Raw genomic sequence first — 27,037 nt, forward strand, 5'->3', positions numbered from 1 at the left:
GTCCCAAGCTTGCTAGTGACGTTAAAGAGAGAAGTAAGAAGATGATTTATATGGAAACGATGCTGGAGATAACCCTTATTAGGGAATATGGGCATAACAAGCGCCACTGAAAGGTAAATAAATCATTTCTATATTTTTTTTATTGTGTTTTATGATCGTACACATGTATATTATATATACGTAGCATTTATTATACTATTTTGGCACCAATTTTTAATATGTATGTACAAGTTTGATGTTTTTACCTGGGGTTCTTAGCGCATTGTCGTAACACGGGGGCCCACTGTATATTTCTTTCTATATATTTCTTATTATGAGCCTTTTTTCCCTTATTAAAATCTACTTTTTGCAGTGTGGGGATTTTTCTTTTTAATTTTCTTTTAAACTGTGGCATCATCTTTGGTTGTCATCAGTTATAATATTGAATCTTGTTCACCAAATTGGGTACATACAGTATTTACATATCACAACAATGTGCAATATTATTGAGCTAGATGACTGATTTGAAGCGTCCTTGAAGCAGGGGCGGCATGGCTCTGTGGTAGAGTGGTCGTCTCCCAGCTGAGAGGCTGTGGCTTCGATCCTCCGACCATCGAGACCATGTCAAAGTGTCCTTGAGCAAGACACTGAACCCCCAATTGCTCCTGATGTCAGTGGATAAATGACTAGTTAGTGTAAAGCTCTTTGAGTACCCAAGGTAGAAAAGCGCTATATAAGTGAAAGTTCATTTACCATTTTGATGCGTAAAATAGATGATATACATTACACAGTAAATATGATTGTATTTCTAGACAGTACTGTATTATGATTGTGTATGTGAGTTATGTGCAAGGAGTATCACTAAGGACATACTAAATTGTCTTCAGGTGTGTTTGGGTGCCTGAATGGTTGTGCATCTCGGTGTGCCCTGCATTTGGCTGGCAACCAGTTCAGGGTGTACCCCGCCTACTGCCGTAAGCCAGCTGGGATAGGCACCAGCAAGCCTGTAAGCCTTGTGAGGATAAGCGGCTCCAAATAACTGATTGATGGATGGTGTATCACTATAATAATCTATCAATTAAACAAAGGGAGGCAGAAAAAGATGTTATAAAAATAATGATTCTGAGTTTGAACTGTTTTAACTGCAAGAAAATACCCTTCCATCCTTCCATTGTTTATAAATATTTTGATGCTAAACATGTTCAGTCTGTTGAAGATAGAATGTTGCTGTAAGCAAAAGGTTTAAATAAAACTAACATTTATATATTATATGCTTATAGTATAGCAGTGCGGCATATACGCGACAAAAATGTTTTTATTGCTCAATTTTTGCTGCTGCAGCCTTGCCTCCCTTTTTCCCCCCTGCCCAGTGATCTAACAACCATAGTATTGATGCTGAGCAGCCATATTTCTCTTTTCGACCCATGTCAACCAAAGAGTTAGTATTCCATTTCAACACACAAGCAACGCCCTCTCTTACTTCTCATCCACACTAACTTCAGTTCCTCGCGTTTGTGCGCTTTATGCATCAGCACTCATTCATCCCAACTACATGTAATACCTGCAATACTTGTAACAATTGCGAAGAGTTGTTGCTGCTGGTTTCTTATTTTGAGTCAAAATGCACTCATATAATGCCATGACTCTGTTGATGTAGAACACAGGTGTTGAACTCCAGTCCTCGAGGGCCGAAATCCTGCATATTTTCTGTTTTTCTCTCAACACACCTGATGCAAACGATTATTTTCAAGCTCATGCAGAGCTTACTAATGAGCTAATCATTTGAATCAGGTGTGTTGAGGAGAGAAAACTGGAAAACATGCAGGATACCGGTCCTCAAGGACTGGAGTTCGATACCCATGATGTGGAAAGATGAACATTGGTTAAGGAAAAGTGCCTTTATATGTGGATCAAAAAAACTGGCTCAGACTCAACATTAGATTGAGCGTGGGAGTGTTATTGTTGTATATTGGTTAGGTGCTGCCATGAAACATGAAATGTTGTGAACATTGCATCTATGATGTGATGTAGTGAAGTTGCGAAATTCAAACCGCAACACAGCGAGAGGTTATTATGGTGTTTGAAATGGTTTGTCCTATTAAGCCTCTCCAGGCAGGCGTTGCAAATTTGCAACAATAATATGAGAGTCTCCTAGGTCAGGCATGTCCAAACCCAGTCCTCGAGGGCCGCCTATCCGGCATGTTTTGGAGGTTTCTGTCCTCCGACCACACCTGATTCAAATGATCAGCTCATCAGCAAGCTCAGCGGAAGCCTGACAACAAACCTGATTATTTGAATCAGCCGCATTGGATGACGGAAACATCAAAAACATGCAGGCCCCCGAGGATCGGGTTTGGACATGCCTGCCCTCGGTATTCCACATTAATATGGTTTGAGGCATTTTTTTAAGACGTTTGAAAAAAAAAAAAAAGAGAAACTTAATTTGAGCCTGATAGGGTTAACATCATGTTTTTTGTTTGAAACTTTCTCGAGTTTTTAACCATGCCATAATATTATTACATTTATATAGTAAAACACAAACAAACAGGAATAATGTATGGGGAGGCAGGCATGGAGATTAGAATCAAAGCAGCACTATACTCAGCTAAACCTGAAAGTGGAAGCAAAAATATGTAAACCTCAAACTGTGGTCCAAAAGAGTGTTGTATGATTATAGCTATGGCATAGTGAGATGAGAAGTTTCTCCTATGCACATGCACAAAAAAGGGATTACCATGTGTAGGACACTTGACGTTTGGCGACAATGCAATAACTAGAGCAAAACAGAATACATATCAGACAGATATTTGTTATATCTTCAAGTTTACAGTATATCCTTGTGTTAATATCCTAAAGTTACACAGTACATTTGTTGCGGGTTGTTAAGTGTGTTTCAGATTTGCCATATTGTCAGCGGTAAGAGAACACAGCACCAGTGCAATGTTGAATGCGCTCATCGCAGGTGTTTTTCTTTTCCTCGTGACTCAGCTCGAGTTCATTTAGCTATAAATACCCGAAGCAGCTCACCGTCTGTGTTCCACCAAGTTTATAATTGTGTGTCTATGCCAAAAGACCCCAATCAATAACCGAGTCAAATACAAATACATTTCCGTATTCTCTAACCGATGCACACAGCTTCTTACCTTTCCGCTCTTGATTGAATCAGCTGGAGACATCATAACCTTTACATGATCCTTTCCATTTTAGCAATATTCCTTTGTGTGAACAGGGATGGACTCTGACGTTGGTTCAGCCCGCTCACTTCTTTTATTGAGAATAATGCTGAAACAACCTCAGCCAACACGAGCTGCTGTTAGCTGCAACAGGCACCTGCTGGGAACAGCCAAGTGAAGTTCCCCCTGTAGCTCATCTCATTACGCCTATTATTGTAAGTAAGTTTACGGCCGATATAAAAATGCACATCTGTGCGTTAAAATCAATCTGAGTCCAATAAAATGTCGAGTAAAAAGAACATCTTGGGTTAACCTTTATAGGACCCACCCATACTTTTGGCCTTCATTTTAGGGGGAAAAAAAGCACACCTTATATTTGGGAAATTGCGGTATTTTGAAATGACGACAATACAAAACTATGTCATGCTTTATAACGGAGTCCTAATGAATGAGAGCGTTGAGATTTGAGCAACAAAACTAAACATTGACAAATCTCTTGCCGAGAACTGCAGTAAATGTCAGAAATTGGATAAAGATCGTTTGTATTCAGTTTTGCTTGGGGAAAAACTTGATTTCCAAAGTCATTTCTGAAATTGTATTTTGTGGTGTGGGAGCTGCACCTCTTATCAAGAAGACACTTGTATGAGCCTTATTCCACAAGGAATGGGTTTAAGATGACATCACAGATAAAATCACTAAAGACATCTTTGGAGTCTTCATTTTAGTTCCAAAATTGCAAAAGCAGATGATAATGTTCTAATATGTTTCCATATTTGAATACTTGATACACCGTGTACACTCAGGGATGGCCCCGTTATGGATTTTCCAAGACTTTTAACCAAGGAAATATTTGAGCCATTTCTCCAGGAATGTTGGAGTGTTGAAAAGAACTGGCTTCAGCCTAACATTCTACTAGAATGGACAGGGTGATCTGGGGACAGAATGCACGAAACCTTTCACTTTTTCAACTTATTGCTTATCCAAAGTAAACCTGCTTTGATGATCTAAATCCTATTTGTAAAAATTCACCCACCTATTGATCGTATATCACATTAAGTTCCGGACAAAGGAACGCTACATTTTATTATATATTACTTTAACAACCAAGTGAGGATAATGAAAATAAAAAGCTTTTATATCATTGACAGGCATATTGCAGCATATCTCTGCTTTGTAGAATTACAGTTGCTCTTCACCTTCTATTCACATATTCTTTATGTATAAGTGCAAAAGCAAAATATAATTCGCGGCACTCTTCAACATGTCTGCTATATTTTCAAGTTTTTCCTTTTATTAACTCTGTTTCCCTTGTTTGCATCAATAAATGTCAAATTTGAGCCAGTTGGAATGTTCATTTCAAACGTTGGATGTCTTTTTTTCACCGAGAACTAGACTGTTTTGCAAGTGATATTCTTTCTCTTCCAGTCAGACCTGACATATTTGACGTTGATGCCAGGGCTACTCTGGGGAGTTTCTGGCTCACGGCCTTTATGGCCATAATTGAAAGTGATGTCTTGGTCTGTAGCATTGGCCTAGTGTTAGTATATATAGTATTAGATAAATATTAGTAAAAGATGACTGAGTGTCTTTGAGTGTCTGCCTGTTGTCTTCTTCTTGCCTCTCCTTTGCTCTGTCACATTATACATATATCTGTATATAAACAGGGTGTTCCAAAATGTTTGACCCCATTTCAAAGGCCAATTTTGACCATTTTCGTTGGAATTACATCAAATTTTCACAGCTTGTGTAGAAAGGTTTGCTGTTTTTGTGTGTAACGTTTGGCAGTTCTATCTTCTCAGGTTAAGAAATGCCTTTCACGTCAAACGAAAAGCCATTTTGCGTGTTAGAGTATGCTCGAACTCAGTCACCGAAGACAGTGCAGCGAGCCTTTTTCACAAATTTTGCAAAGAAGGCACCAACTACAAAACAAATTAGGACAAGGCACCATGCATTTCAAGAAAAGGGCTGCTTATGCGGACCTAAATTGTCAGGACGGCCGTCAATGTGTGCAGAGTCACAGGTGGCGCTCGTATTGAATATTCATGAAAATCTCTCATAGGACCAACAAAAATTTGTACTGTTCTTTGTAAATTTAACCAATAAAACTTATGACCTTCAACAAAAAGTGCATTTAGTTTCATTAAGATCCATCAAGTACTGTAGTTTCCGAAAGATATGAGCATTTAGAATGGGGTCAACCATGTTGGAATACCCCGCATATAATAATAGTAATAATAATATTAATAATGATAACAGGAACAACAATCATATTTTTTCAAACAAGAATACAATAATTGATTCATCATATCTGAGCCGGTATGCCCAGACTGGCAAAACACTGCCCCAAACATGGTAGATTAGTTCTACTGTGACACCAAAATGAAAATGCACAAGTTTTAATGTCGAGTGCATGGGCACCAGTCTAATAAAATAGGGACCCTGATATGCATCGCTCATAAAAGACGATTTAATACATAATGGTTGCGATACCATGTCAGGATGGAGGACAGAAGGAGTAGATTCTGTATGAATCCGTTTTTGTCACACTGCTGTCAATACTCTTTTAATGTCTCTCCACATATATTGCTGCATCATTTGTGTTTAAATAATCATTGCATAAAGGGCTCTATCGCGACTAGATGCAAATTCAAATGTCATCTCTCAAAAACCACATTTGCAGGCCACAGGAAGAAATTTTGTCTAATTTTACAAAGTTGGTATCAGTAAGGTTCAGTACTGTATCCAATAAACTGTTTAAGATAATCTTAGACTAAGTTTGTGTTCTATTGCTGTTATCTTGATTGCTTCTTCTGCTGTCACAACAGTGCAAGGGATTACCGAGTCAGACAGTTGATATTTGAGGGTGTGTGAGTATGTAGATATTTGTGGCATCCCTCAGTACTCCAGACTTAAGTTCCAAGGCTTCAGTGGTAAGCAAACACTAAAAATAGCTATGATGACTCAGAAGTTCCCAAGTGTTTTTTCCCCCCAAGTATAATTTAATCATCTGTCCATGCAGTTCAATGATATTAAACTTGTTCTTGGTGAACTTCTTCTTGTATTATTCGAATCTCACGTTTTTAATTGATTTTCCTTTTCTGCTCTATGGAGGGATGCCTTAATATATTTGACTCACATCTGTGAGTCATGAGTATGTTATATATATATATATATATATATATATATATATATATATATATATATATATATATATATATATATATATATATATATATATATATATACATATATATACCGTGTATACACCTAGTTTCCCCTATACAGTGGGCCCCCGTGTTACGACCTTAATCCATTCAGCGGCTAGGCTCGTACCTCGAATCCTATGTTAATTAGTGAATGCGTGCAAAAACCTTCGGTAAAAACATCACGACTTTATACACATATTAAAAATTAGTAACATAATCTACTGTACAGTTAAATTAAATAACATAAATATACAAAGGAAAAATGACATTTAGCTTTGGGGTGATGTGACTTGAAACTGGTGGTGGGTGGAGGCAGAGGGGAGCAGAGACGAACCCGCAGAATTTTTTTTTTTCTTAAACAAGAACTTTTTTCAAACGAGAACATATCACCGGCGATTTCCTTCTCTTTAATCCATCCAAAGTTGTTTGTGTTGATGCAGCAAAGCGAAAAAAATAGTGCGGACACACTGACTGGCATGTTGGATGGTTCGTAAGACGAAACGTTTGTGCAAAAGAGGGGGACAAAAAAATGCCGCGGTCCAAGTCGTAAGATGAAAAATATGTAAGACCCTAACCCGGTTCGTTAACCGGGGGCCCACTGCATATATATATATATATATATATATATATATATATATATATATATATATATATATATATATATATATATATATATATTACACACACACAAACACACACACACACACATCAAAAGACAGAATCGAATCGCATGTCAACAAAAATTGAGAGTGCTGCTCCGATCAGTGCCTCTTGAATAAATATTAACAATAACTAGTATATTATAAATCACGATTTCACAGATTAACAGCTATTATTGTTATTTTATGCGTGTTCTTGTTTTTTTTCCCCCAGAGTGTTAATAGCTTGGGGGAAATATCTGTCTCTGAGTCTGTTTGTCCAGCTTCTTTGAACCCTGTAGCGGCAATGATAGGGCAACAATTTGAAAGCGTGACGACCAGCAGGAGCGGTGTCAATGACAATGTTGCTCACCCAGTGAGAGCTTCAATGTCGTCCAGGGAGGGGAGACAGCATCTAGTAATTTTCTGGATACTGTAGCTCACCCTCTGCAACACTTTCTTTGTTGGCTGCAGTGCACCCCGAATACCACACCACGATCTTTCTGAAAATGAAAATCAGTCACCAAAAATTAAATAAACACCTTTAGAAGACTACTTGTCCACTGTTCAGCTTTGGCATGGGAATCTAATGTTGATGTTGAATCAAGATGACATTTTATACCTAAAAATTCACAAGCATGATCAGTTATTCTGGAACAACAGTTCACTTTTAGAAGAATTATATTTGTATAAAATAACAGCATTACGTATACAATTTGAGTAAAAATATAACAATTCCTAAGATGTGAGATGTTTGACCTTTAACTGTATACGTTCTATTAATTCTGTTTTGCTGTAGTGTGCGCATCATCCCTAAGCACGTGCTTAATGTCTAAATCAGGAAGGGGAATTGATTGTGTTGTGTTGAGTGACATTTATTTTTGCTTTGAGGAGGAGTGCATCCCCCAGAGGATTACTTACTGTGCCAACACACATTAATCCACTGTTGGCAGCGTGCCTCTGTGAATGCCGGCTTCACCCAAAAGTATGTCTCATGGGATGCTGAGGTTGCTGCTTCTGGCTGTTTAAACCACAAATCTGTAAAATGTCAGCTGTCGGTGTTGAAGGAAAACAGCAAAGTCCCGTTTCACACCCGAAGCAGGGTGTGTGTACAGTAACATCTGTGTGTGTTTTTTAGGCTTGAAGTGCCTCATTATTTGTTAGAAGTAGACAAAACCAAAGTCATTTTATTTCCTACTAACATCTCGACTGTATTTTATTCATTTACTTTGACATTTTACTCTTTTTACCCCTCTCTTCTGAATATATAAGGAAGTACTGAGCTCTACACAAATATGGCCAAAGGGGAATATTAGTGAAACAGGTTGAAGCGATCTGAACGTGACAATTGATCATTTGAAAAGAATTTGCTGTTAGATTTTTGTGTGTTTATATGTCACTGGCTGATGTTGAAGTCTTGATTGCACAGTTGCGTTTTCAACTATATTTAACTTTATAGTCCTACAAGTGTCGACGTGTCAAGGGTAAGTGTAAGCTTATTAAGATGACGCTGAAACTCAGCTGATTGCATGCTGTCATGCAAGTGTCAACAGGTGAGTGAATGAGGATTAAACTCGGGAAATGAAAGAAATGCAAGCTGAAGTTTTCTTACAGACTGGTAATCACCAGTGAAGGCTTGGTCATCCAGAAACCTAAGAAAACCTAGGGAACCTACGATTGAAATAATCAAATTTCATCCAGAAACCTAAGGAAACCTAGGGAACCTACGATTGAAATAATCAAATTTCATGCCTTTATTATAGTGATCAAAATGGGATAATTAATAAAATAAGTAAATCACAGCCAACTGCTAACTTAGATCGTCCGGCTAGCCTGATAATAAATAACCCGTTTGGGGTTACTGGCCTCTCAAGTCATTCACAAATAATTTGTATGAATGCAAATAGAGAAAATTGATTTCACAAACACTGATTTGAAACTGCTCATTTTGAGCATTGGCTTTCATTGATGCACTAACGGAAATTGTGTAATGAGGGTGTGACGAGTATGGTTGAATGAAAGTAAGTAAGTAAGGGTATGGATTTGGGATTTGGTGTAGATGTTTTAAAATACCTTTTGTGTAATCATATAGACTAATAATGTAAGAAATGAGGAATATTTTCATCACATCTCAATGTCTTCATTCTGACAGTGTTTGTTACTGTTGACACATCATGTATGTCATTGACGACTTAAATTGGCAACATGGATGATTCGTTTCCTTTTTTATGCTCGTTGAAATGGGGTGAAATGCGGCGGAGGTCCGTGCATTTCGCACTTACGCCTTCAGTGATGTCCGACTCAAATAAATACCCCTCAGAAGCACACGTACGGATTACTGGGTGTTGCATTAATCCTAATCATATACAACACAGGCTATTTTCCGGAGCATTTAAACATCAATAAACCCGCATCATCAATTCAAACGTATCACGATAGGTGATACTGTCAAAACTTAAAAATAAAAGGCAATTTAAAATGATTTGTCCACAAAGTCTCATAGAGGCTGCATTGGAGCATTTCATCCACGCAGCAGCTCACACTAATGATTGTATTTTTTAATTCACTTAAAAAAAAAGGCAGAGAATGACCTATCTACATTTGCACAGGACACAGGGATTGTCACAGCCCAACGGCTAAGCTTTCTTGACCTGCATAGGGCTGCCTCCCATGCTGAGTATCCAATCACAGAGCGCGTACATGTCATGCTCAATGTGAGGCTATCTAGCTGGTCTCACTGTTGCCATCTCGTGATCTGATTAGCTAATACAACTGTGTAATTAAATATCTATCAGCTAATTAACTCTATGTGCCCGTTCACTCACAGTGCACAGACGCCCGCAACTGTTGATTGTGAAGGCCTTGCTCAAATTTCATACAGCCATCCAATATGAGCTATGCAAGCTGCAGAAGAAAAAGATGATGCCGATGGTCATTCTGAAGCCAGTGCCCCTGCAGAATCATTCAAACAGCGCATATTCAGAGTGCCTTGTAAATAATGAATAGTGTTGATGTTTTAGATATGTATTGCATAAAAGTAAAAAAAAGGTTTTAAAACCTCAAAATGTCATGAAAATGTTATTTTCTTTATGTGGCCAAATGCACTTGAAATACAATGTTGAATAAACCCTTTGTCATGGGCCATATCAAATGACAAATCATCTTTCAGTTGACAAATAAAAAACTTGAATCAAATCTTGATAATTTCACATTAAAAACATACACGCAAATAACAACAGTAAAATATCCAGTCTTTGGCAGACTGCCTCAGAATTTAGGATTCATGTGATTCTCAAAGATGCTTTGGACTTGAGATAAAGGAAAGCTTTGGAATCTTCTTGTCTTTTGTAATACATTGGAATTTGAAGTATAAACTCTGCTTTTTAATCATGTTAGGTAAGCTCCTTGTTGCTTGCTCTTCGTCGGACATCCGAGGAGCTGCTCACCATGATCCCGACTAGTATGTATAGCCAATACATGGAAAGAGAAGGCATAATAGGACATTTACTGGATGAGAATTAATCATTTAAGATTTAAGTAAATATGTGTACTGCAGATGCAGTTCGACTTCCAAGGCGTACCAGTGGCAAGTGCATTTATAGATAACTCACCTATATGGCATGGTGGAAACCTTCACAACACGTTGCTACACAATATAGTTGCCCCCCCCAAAAAAAAACAAAAAAACAAAAAACAAACAAATCTGTGATGCACTGAGGGCGCGAAAGACGAGGCGCGAACTTACAAGGGATCACTGCATATATACATGTACAGTGGGCCATCAGTTTACAAGATTAATCACATTAAACACATAAACTTCGCTATTAGTACAGTGGGCCCCCATGTGACAACATTAATCCGTTCCGCAGTTGGGATTGTGACACGAATTCGCTGTATGGCGGGCAATCCAAACCTATGTCAAACAGCAAATGCGTGTAAAACCCCAGGTAAAAATAAAAATTGTATACAAATATTAAAAATTGGTATCAAAATAGTACAGTGAGTTCTACTATATATAATATACATGTATACAATTAAATAACATAAATATAAAATATGGAAAGGATCTATTTACCTTTGAGTGAGGTGAAAGCTTGTTGCAACCATATTCCATAGTGAGGGTAGCCTAGTTTAGCTTAGCCTTTTTCGTATTTCTTGATTATCTCCCGCTTCCTTCCCAATGTAAATCATCTTCTTACTTCTCCCGTTAACATCACTAGCAATCTTGGGACCCATGGCTAACCAATTCAAGTTTGAATAAAGCACTGAAATACACTATAAATACGTTTTTGTGTGTATTTTGGAAACCATGACTCTGACCAATAGCAGACCAGCATCTTAGTGCTTCCGTGACGCTGACTAGTAGCAGACCTGTATCTTAAGGAGTCGTGACGCAGACCAGCATTCTAGTGACGTAAGCAGTGACGCGTGTATAGATGTATGAGCTCGGAGCGACTCGCGGTCACACACGCACACTGACCGCTGTGTTTGAGGAGGAGTTTTTGTCGTAATGCGAAAAAAATGTCATGAAGAGGGGACAAAAAAAAAAACGGTGCGGTCGACATCGTAAGATAAAAAAAAACGCAAGCCAGGGACGTCACTTATATAGCGCTTTTCTACCTTGGGTACTCAAAGCGCTTTACACTAACTAGTCATTCACCTAATGATGATGCAGCATCAGGAGCAACTGGGGGTTCAGTGTCTTGCTCAAGGACACTTAGACATGGTCTTGATGGATGGGGGATCAAACCCACGGCCTTTCGGCTGGGAGACGACCATACTACGACCTTGGCTCGGTGAGCCATGCCACTGGTCGTATCTGTGACCAGTGTATCGGAAAGGCAGGTGCCTCTCTGCTCTTAAGATGCAAACCTACACACAAAGAAAAGCAAAGCACACGCAAAATTAGAGATGGAACTTTTGTGTGAAAGCATTTCTTAAACGCCAACAAAAATAATCATGACATATGGTCTTTTCAGTAGAGGTCTTGTGCTTCTGAATGATTTATGGGCTGACTTGGAAGCAGTCACAAGAAGGAGTCATGGCATATCATTGCCTGAAGACAAAACTCCATTTCGACCTGACCTTTTCAGCATTTCCACGTGTCTGGGTCCTTTCACAGCACCGTGACAATTGGTGCCTGTCTCCTCCAAAGCATTTTTCCGTGTGTTGGATAATATTAGAGGTGATTGAGACAGCGCTGGTAAATGTTTCAAGTAAAAACAGGATGGACAGCTGCTTGCTTTAACCTGGAGCCTCAGAGGGAAAAGATCTGGAACACGGAAGCAAAACAACAATCACGGAGACATTTAGTCTCAAATCCATGATTCCATCTAACTGTGAGCTTTTTCATCCATTGCCCCCCTACCTTTTTCAAGATTCAAGAGTTTTTATTGTCATGTATAGTATTATTGTACCACACAATGACATTTTTATTCCCTTCACTCCCTGAGTAGCAGACTACATTCCATGTAGCAATAAATAGATAAGAAATAAAACAAACAAGAATACAATAAACAACAACAGAAACAATGGTGATAATACTTTAGTGCAAATACCATGTAGTGCAAAATATTATTTATGCATGTAGTAAGAGGCAACTTTTTTGTTTTAATCCCTCATAAAGAGTTGGAGTTGGTTCTTTTTATGCATTGAAACATCATTAAAAACTTGTTACAAAATATTAAATAAAAATCATTTGAAAATGAAATAAAAATATTAAAATTCTCAAATTGATGGATGCAATGTTTTCCCTTTTCAATCCATAAAATTACCTGGATTGTAATTTGGAGACAAATTCCTGATTGCATTCAGATCTGACATACACAATCACCCATTGTTTTCTTCATTTTTTTTGATAATTTAAGATCATTTTAAATTATATTCAAATAAGTATTTCTGTCTAAATGTTTGCACAGATGCTAACATAATTTACATGAGATATATTTCATTGGTTGCTTGGTGGTGTAGTGGTTAGCACGTCTGCCTCATAGTTCATGGTCCTGAGTTAAAATCCACCTTGTTCCAGTCTTCCTGTGTGGAGTTTGCATCTTATTGGTGTGATTGGGTGCGTGGACGGTTGTTTGTCTTGCAATCAGTTCAGTGTCCACCTCACAGCGCAGAGGTCACGGGTTCACATATGGGTCTGCATGTTCTCCCTGCCTGCACGGGTTTTTCTGGGTACTCTGGTTTCCTCCCATATTTCCAAAAACCTGCTGTGTTTGTGTTTTGGACACAGAGGGATGGATAAACTCAATTTGAAAAAAATCTGTTATCAGCTATAAAGTGAATTTGTTTATTTTAAAATGTGAGCTGAACTTTTCATAAACTTTGAACTCCTTTGTGTCGAAAACGCACATTATTTTAAAGTAATGTTTCATAAATTGTCTATTCCAACTTTCTTAAATTTCCGTTGTTAGCTAGAACATATCCAATATGACTGAAGTTGACTTTTCAACAGTCACTCATCACTGGTTATACTCACATTCGCACCATATACTGTGGGAGAGAATACAAAAAAGTACTGTAGTGTCATCATTAAAAAAACTGTACTTTTCAAGGTACTTTTCAACAGTTTTATTAAACACCTGCTTCAGATGAGTGACATACATGTTCTTACTCTGTGATCCGCAGCATTGGATTCTAGTTGCCAGGGTCCAATCCCTAACAGTAAATACAATTGTTTTTTTTCTCTTTTGTGTTGATTTATGTTTGGTTGGTGCCTACTTGTTATGTCACGTAACAAGCACAGCCACAAAAAAAGAATGCTGAATGTGCGATAATTGAGCTCTGGCACAAGAAGGTTGTGATTTAGTGTGGTGTTGAAAGCATACATGTCTTTTTAAGGATCCTGCTCACATTCCAGTATCATTCAAGTCTTTTAATTTCTCAGATTCAGTGTTCCTTGACAGACAGGCTGTTTAAGCTGTCACTTAACATCCACGCGCTGTGTTTAAATGTAATTTATGGCTCAAACTGGACATCTGATGCTATTACTGTTTCTCTTGGCCTTAAATGTATTTGCAGGGAGTATAAAACTTGCACTACTTGCACATCTGAGTGCGGAACACGCAAAATGATAAACTGTTTGTGTCAATTTATATTCCAGTGTTGATCTTAATTGAACTATAAAGAGCCAAAAACTGTATTTAAAAACGTAACATTGAAAAGACAAAATCAATTTCCACAGCATATTGTTTTGCATAGAAAAACCCTTTACATGCTGCTGAGGTTCTTAATAAACAGGATCTTATTTCACTATTTGTATCCAGTGTTGGGCAAGTTACTTCAAAACCGTTATGCATTATTTATTACTTATTATTGTCATTTCAAACTAATTAGTTGCATTACAATATCACTATTTGAAATGCAATGCATTACACTACCATTGCATTACTTTTATATTACTCTCATCATCATTACTGGAAATATGAATTTGCCATTCTAAATGTAGCTCATTACACATCCAGTGGAAGGTTGACTTAAGCTAAAAACAGTACAAATCATTCAATTTATAGTATTGTAACCTTAAAAGACAAGATACCTCATTTTGCCTGCTCTGTTTTGTCCCCACTCTCAATGCGTTTTTTGCTTTTTGCTAACTTCACGTTACTCTGACATTGCTCTAAATGGTTTGTCTAATTACTGGTGCTATTTAGCAAAGTGGGCAGCTCTTTAGGTATCACACACAAAGTGCACCTAAGTATAATATTCTTGTATTTATCCCAGATGAACTGAAATTAATGGGTGTGGTGGTGTCGCGGTGTTTTTGGCGAATTTAGGGAAAATAATTTCAGGTTAAAAATGCATTGCAATGCATTGTGTTACTGTCATTTTTAACAAGTAAAATATTACTATTTTTTTGTGTGTAATGCATTACACTACTGCATTAGGGCAAAAAGTAATCCATTACAGTAATTACATTACTTTTGCAATGCATTACTCCCAGTACTGTTTGTATCACAATGGTATTAATGAAATTATTCCAAATAATGGCACATTCTGTCAGTTGGCGAAGACGTCGTATGACAAGAAAAATGTAGAAACGACAGACTAAGCCTTACAGAAAAATACAATTTATTCATCATCGTCATTTGTTGTCAATTGTCAGCTGTGACTTTAATGATCAACTGTAACCGAGAGAGAAAGTATGGCAGTTAAATACAATTTTAAATAGGGGGCAAGCTAAGACATGCGCTCAGGAACACTGTAACTGGTGGGTGCTGTAGTATAAAAATCCTGCTGTAACAATATAGATAGCAAGTGTCATTTAAGGATTGCAGAAAGCAACTTTGACATAAATTACTTTCTTCTCATTGTAAATGCCAATTATAGCTGGGGCAATAATTGCACTGCTCTGCACTATGGTTTCATCAAGTGAAATGCCTACGTGTGCACAGTCCTACTCAACATTCATTTTACTGGCACATCTGCGTGCCTGTGAAAAGCAATTTTTAGGACGAGCCTGTCATGTTAGTTTGCTTTTTAAATATAATTTGAATGAATAAATCGCTCAAACACGGCTGAGCAAAGCATTGTGGGATACATTCCTTTGTGGCCAAAAGAAATAAAAATCATTCAAGTAACAAACGGGCAACAAGCATAGTTATATTCTGAAAGGAAATTGCATTGCAGATCAATGAGTTCTGAGTTAAGGAATGCATGTTTTACCATAATATATTTGCTCCCTTTGTGTATATTTGCTTAATGTGCAGTCTCCAGGCAGTCATGGAGAACACACATCAATGCAAATTGCAGAGTTCTTGTCAAAAGCTTGCGTTTACAGTACATTTACAGTGATACAGTGATCCCTCGCTCTCCGATCGTACCCTCAATGAATTGCAGTTTTTTTGTTTTTTTTCCATTTAGAAATAAAAAAGTCTATTTTGTGGAGGGACGTACTGTGAGGGTTTCCTGCTTGCTAGACAGACGAGTTAACTATAAACGCACTCGCCAGGGGCACTCGGACGTCAAATTACCGCAAGAGTTGTAATCTACTCCCGCTTGTTGTATGTACTCCTGCCCTCATTGGTCGAATGAAGGATGAAGGAAGTGAAGGGGGAAATGAACACTTTGAGCCTTCAAAGTGTGCTATGAGTATTTAGTGCACCCGCAAAGCAAAGCGTGATTTGGAGCTTAGTTTGGTGACGAAAGCAATGACCTTCCTGAAACTCCGTACCACCTTCAGGAAGTGGTTCGTTGGTTTGGCAGTTAGACAGCATGTCATTTGAACTGTTGCTCATGCAGCTTGGACACACAAGACGACAGCTTGCTCGCAACACTTTTCATGTCGGTTTCAGGCGCTCATGTGCTCACGCTGTCATAAAGGAAGGAAAAAAATGCAACTAAGGTAGTGTTCGCACATAAATGAAAAGTCTTACGACAGTGAGATAGCACTACTTCTGACAATGCAGGGAAAGGAACGTCATACGCAGAATATCCACAAACTGAAACTTTGGCACACGTTTAACCTATAATTCCTCAACACAAACGGCACAAAGAGAGCACACAATTCAAAGTGAACCATACAAGCCGTTGCAAAACATGATGGATTCCCTTGCACAGTTTGCGCTGTTTTGAAGAAGATCCATTGCAGTATTAGCCACTGCAAAAACATAATTTCCCTAATTTATTCGCACTTTCTCTCGCTTACCTTTCTACAAGCGCATCATCCGTGCCTTGTGAGAGGAGTCGAGTTCAGTCGATTTAAGTCAAGTCAATTTCAATTTGTTTGGATAGCATTTAATCACCTCAAAGGGCATCACAAGTGAAAAAAAAAATCACAAAGAACATCACAAATCCACAACGGCACCCCCTGAACAAAGCTCTCAGAGGGGTAAGGAAAACTCAAAAATAAGAAACCTGCAGCTCGGTGGATTCTCGTTTTAGGCTCAAGAGGCTGCAATAGATGCCGTGTGCTAAGATAACACATTATGCCATATTGAGCAATAAGTGTCCACTGTGAAAATGCCTCAAAAAACTGAACCGGGTCACTCATGCCGCTTTAGAAAAAGAATGTTTTTTGTTCAATTAAAGGGCCCATATCATATTTTAAACTTTATAAATTCCACAGTTAGATATATGCTTAGAAATTCCATTTGCACATTGGTGATTTCATATCTTATTAAATATGGGTTTTATGGTAAGCACTGTTTCCAACCTGGAAGTGAAACGTCTTGTTTACTGAAGCCACATCTCTCACCATCTGGCTTCGCCTTTGTGACATCGTTCATTGTCGGCTGGCCACGAAACATACATCCGTAATCTTGACTACCTATCCTCATGAGGGTTGCGGGGTGCTGGAGACTACCCCAGAGGAGTGAATAAAGGAGCCAATTTACATTCAAATACAAAACAGAGTCAAGAGGCCACACTGACAAAGAGTCCCTCCTTTATCAAATCCTTCCTGTGGGAAACCAATAGTCATAAAAATAATGCTGCCCGTGGGAGAATTATTTTATATTCATGTTGGTTGTCTGGCTGTGTGTTTCTAAACACTCATTTTTGCCACTTTGGCATTTTATACAGTATAACATTGTAACTAATAAATGAAACATTGCTCTTTCCTTGGCGGATCGTGCAAAATATCTCTTTAACTTCTGAACCAAAACTATAGATTTTATTGTTTTAATATTGTTGTTTTTATTGTTGTTTTTTTATTGTTTTAAATCGCTCCATCCATCCATTTCCTTTAGCTGCTAATCCTCACTAGTGTTGGTGGCATGCTGGTGCCTATCCCAGCTGTCTTTGGGCAGTAGACAATGAGTAGAACCGGTTGCCCGGAATGTTATTGTAATTTGGAAATAACCATGGATGGAAACAAATAAAGTTTCTTCAGTTACCGTATTTTGGCGAATATAAGTCAACCTCGCTTATGTCGACCCCCATTTTTTTATTCCAATTCGGGTGAATTTGACAAAAACGCGACTCTAAGTCTACCCCTGACTTAAGTGGTGACATAGACCATGGCTGTCCAATAAAAACACATAGTGTGTGTTATTAAAATGATGAAATGACGGTAGTTTTAGAGTTATTTCTACATCGTATATCAAATAATATGCCGTTGTGTTTATGAGAGGGAGGAGTGGGGCGGAAATAAGACAAATGCAAGGCAATATACGTGTGCGTGCAGACACGAATACTTAAACTAACGATGCAACAATAAAATGATTTGAAGTTTCAATGCTTTATTTTTTGACATTGCTGAATATAAAGTTATCAAAAGCCCTAAAAGTCCTCATCACCATCTGACTAGTCAAATAGCTCTTCCCATTTAACTCTCAGACATGTGTTTAAACATCCTCTTCCATGGGTAGTCATCTTCAGACCCGTCCAATTTGTTTGAAATGGAGGTCTTCAGAAATTATTTGCTGATCATCTTACTTGGCAAATTATGCCATGCCAAGCCCTCTTTACCCGTTTGACAACTGTTGTGAGATCACAGCGTGAAACTTTGCAAAATTGAAAAAAATACCCACGCAGCCATGTTGTTGAAGATGCTTGACAAAAGTGTCATTAGAAAGCCCACATTGTTTATCTGTTTGTAGTTTGGGTTGATGTGCTGTTTCTGTATGATGTTGTAATTTCCCACGCTGTGAGCGTTCCATGAATGCAACACTAGTCTAATGTGAATGGTTCACCGTAGTTTCTCTTTTTCCTCGTCTGTGACACAGATGAGTACGTGACATAAATTGAAAAAGTTGCTCATAATACATGTTCTAGCACATTTGTGATTGTGTGTATGTGGTGAAAGACCACGGTTAATAAATGTGCTGAATGGAGCAACTGTCCATGTTCTCTAACCGGATCATATACATCCATATTTTGCACCTCAGAAAGAGCTAGCTGGAGACATCACAATCATACCAAGTTCACAATCATACCAGTTCATGATCCTCTCTGTTTTAAGTGTTTTTTGTGATGTTTTGTAGAAACACTCTTAAACAGATGCATAACTATTGCGAACTAGAGGTATATATAACCACTTTAAGCCTTTTAAATTACATTAATTACTACCCATTCGAATGAATGTGATTCAAACACATATGTCGTAAAAAAAAATCTGTTTTGAGTTATACGGTTATAAGTCGAGAGCCGTAATATGTGGGATTGAAAATGAGGGGAAAAAAAAAAACTACTGAGGGAAGAGAACTACGGTATATTCAAATATCTACACATATTAACGATGAATCTTTGTCCAGATGTACCGTAAATCTTCAAGTTCATCAATGAGGTCCATGGGTCAGGAAAAAAAAAGGGCAAGAGTCAACAACCCTTGATGCTCATTTGAGGACCTTGGCAACATTTTGATGCGTATCCCTCTATATAACTAGTTTTGTGATAAAACGTAAACTCTTGTTTTCAAGACAACAGGTGTGCAAACGTCTTATATATGAACATCATAAAATTTGACAAACTTGACAAGTGCACTCATGAAATGCCATCTTGTTGACTACTTGGTGATGAATATCCCAACACATGGATTGAATTTGTCCCTTCTTTTGCAGGTTCATCGACATTACCAAAGTACTGGAGGCATCCTCTCATTGATTGTAAGTAGTAAAATGCCACCTCCATGCTGACACATGATCTGGATTAATATTTGCAAAGAATGCAATGTAACCCTGAAACTTATTTTTGACAAATGTCAAAACGTTTTTGTTATGTCACTGTTGTCAGTATGTTGAGTATGCAGAGACACTTAAGTGGTCAACAACTGCTTTAATGAATGTAGGGAAAAAGAAGCGGAGGGCAACAGCAGCTGGCTTGCATATGAAGAAATGGCAGGAAGGAAACAGGCAGGCAGAACCAAGCCTGGACAGAGAGTCCATTCGGGAGCAGGCAGAATCTTGGGCAGCCAGGCAGAGCGGGTCTCCTGACCGGGGCAGCAGGTGTCAGGGTAGTCAGGGACAGGCAAGGTCAGAATCCGGGCTGGCAGAGCAGGAATAAATGCAAGAAGGCTTGGCATGAAAAAAAGACAATCAGACGGGGACCAGCAGGAAGGGGCGGGCTTACAGTATATACAAGGTAACTAATTGGTTGTACCTGGTGCTAATGGTCAGAGTGAATGGAATGTGGTCAGAAAGTTGGTGAGGGAGAATGAGCTAGCTCAGAGGTGTCAAACTCATTTAATATCATGGGCCACATTGTAATTAGTTTCTGTCAGAAGACTGGTATGGCTGTGAAGTCAAATACATTTTAAGTGTCTTCCTCACACACTTACCTAGTTTTGAAATCAGAGGCCGGCAAAAACTCTTCAAATCAGAGATTGGGAATAAGAAGATACTTGTTTGTTTTTTTTCCCCACAATTTTTTAAAAGTTAAAGACAACTTGCAAGTTTGGTATTTTAGCCAGAAACCTGAAATCAGCATTTCGCGGGCTACATAAAATGATGCGGTGGGTCGGATTTGGCCCTCATGCGCACACGTACGCATTACTGGGCTGCACAGGATATTTTCCGGAGCTTTTAAATGTCAATAAACCCGAATCAGCCATTACAACTTGTCATTATACGTGATGCTGTCAAAACTTTAAAAAAATTGATAAAAAGTTAAAATAAATATCCACAAAATTTTATGAAGTCTAATTTACAAATCACAGTTTAATATAACGACACCATTTTATTTATTTACTATTAATTGAATATGAATTAAATAAAATAACACAGACGTATTCAAAATGAAACAATAAAAAAAGAAAAGGCTTGCGCTCACCAAAACAAATGGCGGTCACAATCGATCAGTCTATTCCCAATTTTTCTTCACCTTTTCATTATGAAAGGTCTCTTTCTCTTGGCACTGAGATGTGGAGTGTATCCCCTCGGATGTTCCAAAAGTTTTTAAAAGCGCAGTCGGTCAGCTATTACAGCTGTCTATTAAGTTATACGGACGGCTCACATTTCCATCTGCGCTTGCGCAGAAGCCCACGCTGTGTTGATGTGAAAGCTCTGGCTTCTGGCTAAAGCAGATTACATACATCCTGACAACAAGTTCGCTGAAGTCTAATTGGCTAAAAACTCTAATTTATAACTACAACACTAGAAGGAGCGTAACCAAATGGATATAATATGGTATATATAATTTTATGAATTAAAAAACATATATATATATATATATATATATATATATATATATATATATATATATATATATATATATATATATATATATAAAATGAATTTAAAATGAAATTGACTTTCATTATGGTTATTTTAATTATTCTAGTTTATTATGATAATTATGTTAGGCCAGCATAAAGCATAAAGACAAGTTCAACCAACTCAACTGTATTGAGGCTGCACAATTTTAATGAGTGGAAATCCTGTGCAAAATTGTTTTGTATTCATCCAATGAGGTTTTTTAAAAAAAACTTTTTTTTTTTTTAAGAGTGGTGTTCCAGACATTTGTATTTTCTTTTTCGGAAGAGAAATCATTTCAAGGTAATTATAGGGTAGGCCTCACCTCTGCAAGGTAATTGCATCAGGCTTTAATACAAATTTCAATTTAATGAAGCAAGTAAGCAACTGATGGAATTTGATTACAAGGGTTTCTCAGTTTTTCATGTGAAAATGTTGACAGCTTTGAATAAATCTGAATATGTTACACCTATGAAAAAGTCCGGTTTTCAGTCATCGGGAGTAATCCATAGACATACGCTACAACGGAAAGCCCCACTCCCTACATCAAAAACTACTTTTATTTCTCAACCATTATTTCTGACTTGGAATTTTCATGCATATTATTTTACTGTCTGAAGGCACAGCTCAGTTCTGTGGAGAACAGAAAGAAATGGTTACAGCTATTACATTAAATTCTTATAAAGATGTGATTGAAAATTACATAAAATAATAATAAATAAAATGAAATGTGATGTGATGAGAATAACATGTCTTGTTGCTTTCGTTGGCTTCCTTTCCTGAAGCGGTATCAGGGATTAGTCTGTTTGTTGGCCATGGCTGACATTTAATACTAGGATCTGCTGCTGATAACACTTGGATGAACCTTAAGAAAGTAATGGGTCTCTTCTGAGATGTGTTTATGAAATGGTAACATTTGGGGGAGCAACAAGATTTCAGCTGTTATTCACGTTTCTAAAACGTTCTACTATAATTGTATAGCACATTGTGATACTGGTTTCTTATGGCTGAGCGCCACATTATTCTGTCTCGGCTGGTTCACCTTTTTTAAACAAAACTCACCCATGTTCTTAGTTAGATTCATAGTAATGCTCTTAGTAATAAAAATGCATCTTCAGCAATAGCAAATAATGTTCAGCGAGTGATGTAATTTCCCGGAAGGCGGAGTTGACAGCGATCCAATGCAATGCCTTCTTCCTGTCACGTCTGTGTGACATGGCGGTGAGGGGCACGGGATAGGTGGAACCAAAAAAATGCAGGAACTGGCTCAAACAAAAAAGATTTTATAAAAACTGAGGCAGGATCAAACAGAAATAAAAATAATACAAAGTCACAACAAAAAAGGTTGAAACGGAAACAAACTCACGAGAGGCAACAGGGAACGGAGACGGGAAGGTTGAAGCTACTCGGGGAAGATGATGTACTCGGACGGAATGACAGCAAGACAGCGAGGAAAAGACAGTGACCCGACAGGAACTGAAATGAAACTGGAGACTAAATACCCACACAACTAACAAGACAACACAAGACAGCTGAGCAGGAAACAATTGGCGGTGGGAGCACAAAGGTCGACGAAATCAAACAGTGAGGGCACAGTGACATGAATTAGAATCGTAAACAAAACCCCAAAGCAACAAAAACCCAAAACCCACACCAACAAAATTCCGACCGAACATGACACTTCCATTGATATTCTGCAGAATTCTAAAGACCTTCAGGCCAACAGTTGGTTGAGTGGACACAAGATAAGAAGAGAACACATGAAGAGAATGCATTTCAGGCTGATGTTAACACGTGTTTTTGTTACAAGTGCTTTACAAGGAGACTTTTAATGTAATTTTAAAGTATCTGCACGTTTGTTTGCACGTATAAGAACTGTTATACAGCAGTCCCTCAATTTTTGCAGTTAATAGGGATCGAAAACCCCAGTGAAATGTGAAAAAAAAACGCAAAGTAGCCCCCCCATTTTTTTTTCAACACATAGCAGGGTACTTTTAGTGAGACTCCAAATGCCCAGCTCACACTGCAGTACTGAGTGTCCTACCCCCCCCCCCCCCCCCCCTGTCCATTTTTGCACTGCAGCACCTCCCCCTCAGCCATTTTCACATGAAAGTCATCTCTGTTCTGCTACACCTGAGCCCTCCTCAGATGTACGAGAAGTTCTGCACTCAAGCGCACGGCGGTGAGTGGAGTAACTAGAATTTTGGCCTAACGTTCTTATATAGTGCCATATGTAGAAAAGCAGTGGTTTAGTTTCAAGCAAAAGTGCCTTAATTGGAACAAGGGTGTGGATTAGCGCTGTTAGATTGCTTCAGACTCCGCATTAGGATTGAGCGTGGGAGTGCTGCAGTGCATTATGCTGTGAGGTGACAAAAGAAATCCGCGAAGCAGTGAGGGCCCAATAGGTGAGGTGCGAAGCAGCGAGGGATCACTGTATAGTTTTGTAGCAGAATATAGAAACACGATTGACCAAAGCTCATAAAATCTATAGACTAAAGCTTCTAAAAACACAGCCTAAGTCTGACAATCCGTACTGGATTAAATCAACAGCCGTAAACATGCTTCAGTTGATGCTCCGTCTACTTTTTTTGTTTTCCCAGCTCTGCTGTTGACTGTGTTTACATATGGTTCTAAGTAACCACTTGAGTTGCAGTTAAAGCTAAATGAGCGCTGTGCTGTGAAAACGTATTTCTGTGTTTTTTGCATATTTATCACTCACAATAATGATAATAATAATAATAATAATAATAATAATAATAATAATAATAATAATAATAATAATAATGGCAATTTTTCATTATATTTTTCTGTTTCTATTAGTGGTGGAACAGATCGAAGAACTCATGGTCCTGAGGTGATCATGGATTTGAGCCACACACTTAAAATAAATAAAGATACCATGAAAAATAGAGATTTGTCTTCATCTATTTCATAAAACACGTTTGCCTATTAAACAAAAACCATATGACTTGAAATGTCAAATATACTAGTTTAGATTTTAGGAACATGATGACAATATACTGCAAGACAGGGTACCATTATATACATGGATTTTGAATGATAGGACTTCAAAGTGCATATTAGACAAGCAAAAAAACAAAACCAAACCAGGCGTATTTCTTATTTTGATGGATTCACATTCCAACCACTAGAATGGATGATGTAAGCCGTAGATTACAAAATCACATTCTTTAGCTCAGAGGTCACCACCACAGCGCCTGTGGGTACCAGGTAGCCCCTGAGGGTCAAATGAGTAACCCGCAGACCTCTTCTGCAAATGGCTTATAAGTGATAGAACACTAGACGCTTTGCTTGATTTCCATATTCATTCCATCTGTTTCTTATTTATTTTAAGAAATATTCAACATAACGTCTTCACGTAAAAAGATTTCTCTCAAACCTCTAACAATAACATTATGACAGATACTTTGAGCAAATTTGTCATTTCAGATGTATGTAATTTACAGCTATTATTCAGTATGGCTGACTGCATTTAAATGCCCCACATACTCAGGTTAGCAATTAGCACCAGCACCAAATATCTGTGCTGCATTATTCTATGCCAGGGTGATGGTTTCTTAGCGCCCTTATTCAGTGATGTTATCAAAAGGCGGTGTATTCATATAACTGTGTGATGTGATAATCACAACGTGTTGTGGGGAGGGTTCATGGGGGAGCACCGGTTTCCCGTGGATACAGATCAAATTTACTGGAAGAAAATTGGCCTTGGTGAATGTATGTGTGAATGTGCGCTCACCAGATTTTTGTCCTATGTAGAGGTTGTTCAGTCAATGACAGGAGCTGCTCGTTACATAACTGACCCATGCCCTGCCCCTGGTACACTATATTATTATATGCTATTCATGGACGTAATGCTGTTCTTTAGGTGAGGAATTATAGCCTGTGTTACTATAAAAGTCCAATAAGTGTTTGAAAGTTCCCTCCACCCTCAAATTATATGTGATTCAGAGTGGCATTGTCACTAGGACTTCCTCTTGTGTTAATTAACACATTGTTCATTTCAAGTATACTGCAGCTACTGCATGTAGCTGCAACATCTGTCTGTTAGTAGAATTGTTCAAGTCATTCACCCTACACAAGTTGCTGCACTTGCATAAGATGCTAATGGTAAGATCTTGTGTCCCGAACTTTGAAATGAAAACACATTTTTACCATTATTGCAAGACTTAAAGAAACTTGCAAGCATTGCTGTATACTCCAGTGTAAGTACTTGTGGTTGTAGTTGGTCAGGAAAAAAAGTGGGATGAGTGCATCCCGAGCATGCCCATTTGTCATAAAGTCTCGAATAAAGAGGTCAGCAACACTGAGGACTAGACAGGGATAGTTTTCTTTTAATCTTGTTATTTACTAGTTTTACAAAATCTCAAAGGGTTTATTGCAGACAAATGTGAAACTACTATCATGTTTTTTTAACTTTCACAGCTGGGTGTTTGGGGTTTTATTCTCTAACCTGGTCTTATTATCATCCAACTTGGGCTGACTTCAAAAGAGTCATAAAATCATCAATTATAAATAGATTTTTACTTTCAACCCCTCAAAATGTTCAGTGGCATCAGCCCTAATCATACATGCGTGTATGGACATATATACATATATTCCAAGGCTGTTTCCTTTCAGAAGATTTTTCATTTTGTGAGAAAAAAAACCCAGCTATTTAATGCTGCAGATTTTGTAGATGGGAATATGCAGAAATAATGCTATGCATTGCATGAAATAAAACACTTCTCCTGGAGAAAAGCTTTACTCCAAAATGTATTTTTTGGATCGAAGCCTTTTGTCAACTTCAAGTCCCACAATGCATTGCAATAACTCTGCATTAAGCCACTCAATGAAGTCATTGGAAGGCTTGCAAATGTCATAAGTATGAGTATGTCCAAAACCGACAATACTTCCAATTTTGAATGGCAGTAAATGAGCCTGACATGGGCTAAATTTGACATCTGCAGTGTGTATCTCTCGACCGCCCGTTTGCAAGCAGAAGGGATGGCAGGATGACATGTTTTGACATTCAATGCATTATATTAGCCTCATACTTTTTCTTTGGTATGTTTTTCCTTCAATATCACACATCAAAAACATCTAATAGCCAGAGTTGGGTCAAAATTTCCCCCAGGGGTTAATGTAAGTATGGGAGGAAAAATAAGATGATTGTATCCGGACCTTTCATTAGTTCTTAAACATTTAGAATGGAGTGTTTACAATTAATAGAGGTGAATTATTGTATTATCTTTACAGCATTTTTTCCCAGCTATCCCTTGAACAATGAGCGAGTTTTGTTGCCAAGTCAGGAGCTATTTGGCCCCGGAACAGAAGCATGTGAGCTCACTCATGAGACAATAATACTTAAAATGCATCACTGGGAATAGAACCACGGTACCTTTGAAGAGCCTCGTAATTACTAACATGCTCCTAACAGATGTGTGCAGGACATCACAGTTCCTCCAGGAATGTAAACAATCTATCTTGCCCACAATGAAAGACTTAGTCTACCACATGCTGATGATTTAGAGCTCTTCATACTGTATATTAGCACCATTTTTCATGCATGTAAACACATATGGCACGCCATTTCAGCATTTTCTTCACTAAAATGTTGTAGCTAATAAATAAAACATTGCTGTTTACTTGGCCGACTCGATGCAAAATCTCGCCTCGTCAACTCCGGAACCAAAACGAAACGAAAAGACGTGGATAAGGTCGGCAAGGATTTTCTTTTGCGCAGGCGGTGCTTCCAGGCGTGCTTCAAGCCATTTTCATCTGTATGATGGCGCGGCATTGACCGATCGTCATTTCCATAGACGCACCAACACTTAACTGTTTGCTTCCGCCGAGAGCGGGACATGGCAGTGCAAAACTTCCGGTTTGGAGCTAAAATAGCGCTGAGT

The 27,037-nt window shown here is 38.1% G+C and overlaps 1 protein-coding gene across 1 annotated transcript in view; it reads left to right on the forward strand.

Annotated features, from left to right (window-relative positions):
- cemip (cell migration inducing hyaluronidase 1) overlaps nucleotides 1-27,037 on the forward strand; it is a 92,379-nt gene that overhangs the window by 14,110 nt on the left and 51,232 nt on the right. Inside the window, exon 2 of the mRNA XM_088413333.1 lies at nucleotides 19,503-19,547. The gene's annotated coding sequence lies outside the window, so the exon portion shown is untranslated. The remainder of the gene's footprint in view (nucleotides 1-19,502; nucleotides 19,548-27,037) is intronic.

This window comes from Hippichthys cyanospilos, chromosome 4, assembly GCF_059441005.1.
Source record: "Hippichthys cyanospilos isolate Australia breed blue-spotted pipefish chromosome 4, RoL_Hcya_1.0, whole genome shotgun sequence".
Taxonomy (NCBI): domain Eukaryota; kingdom Metazoa; phylum Chordata; class Actinopteri; order Syngnathiformes; family Syngnathidae; genus Hippichthys; species Hippichthys cyanospilos.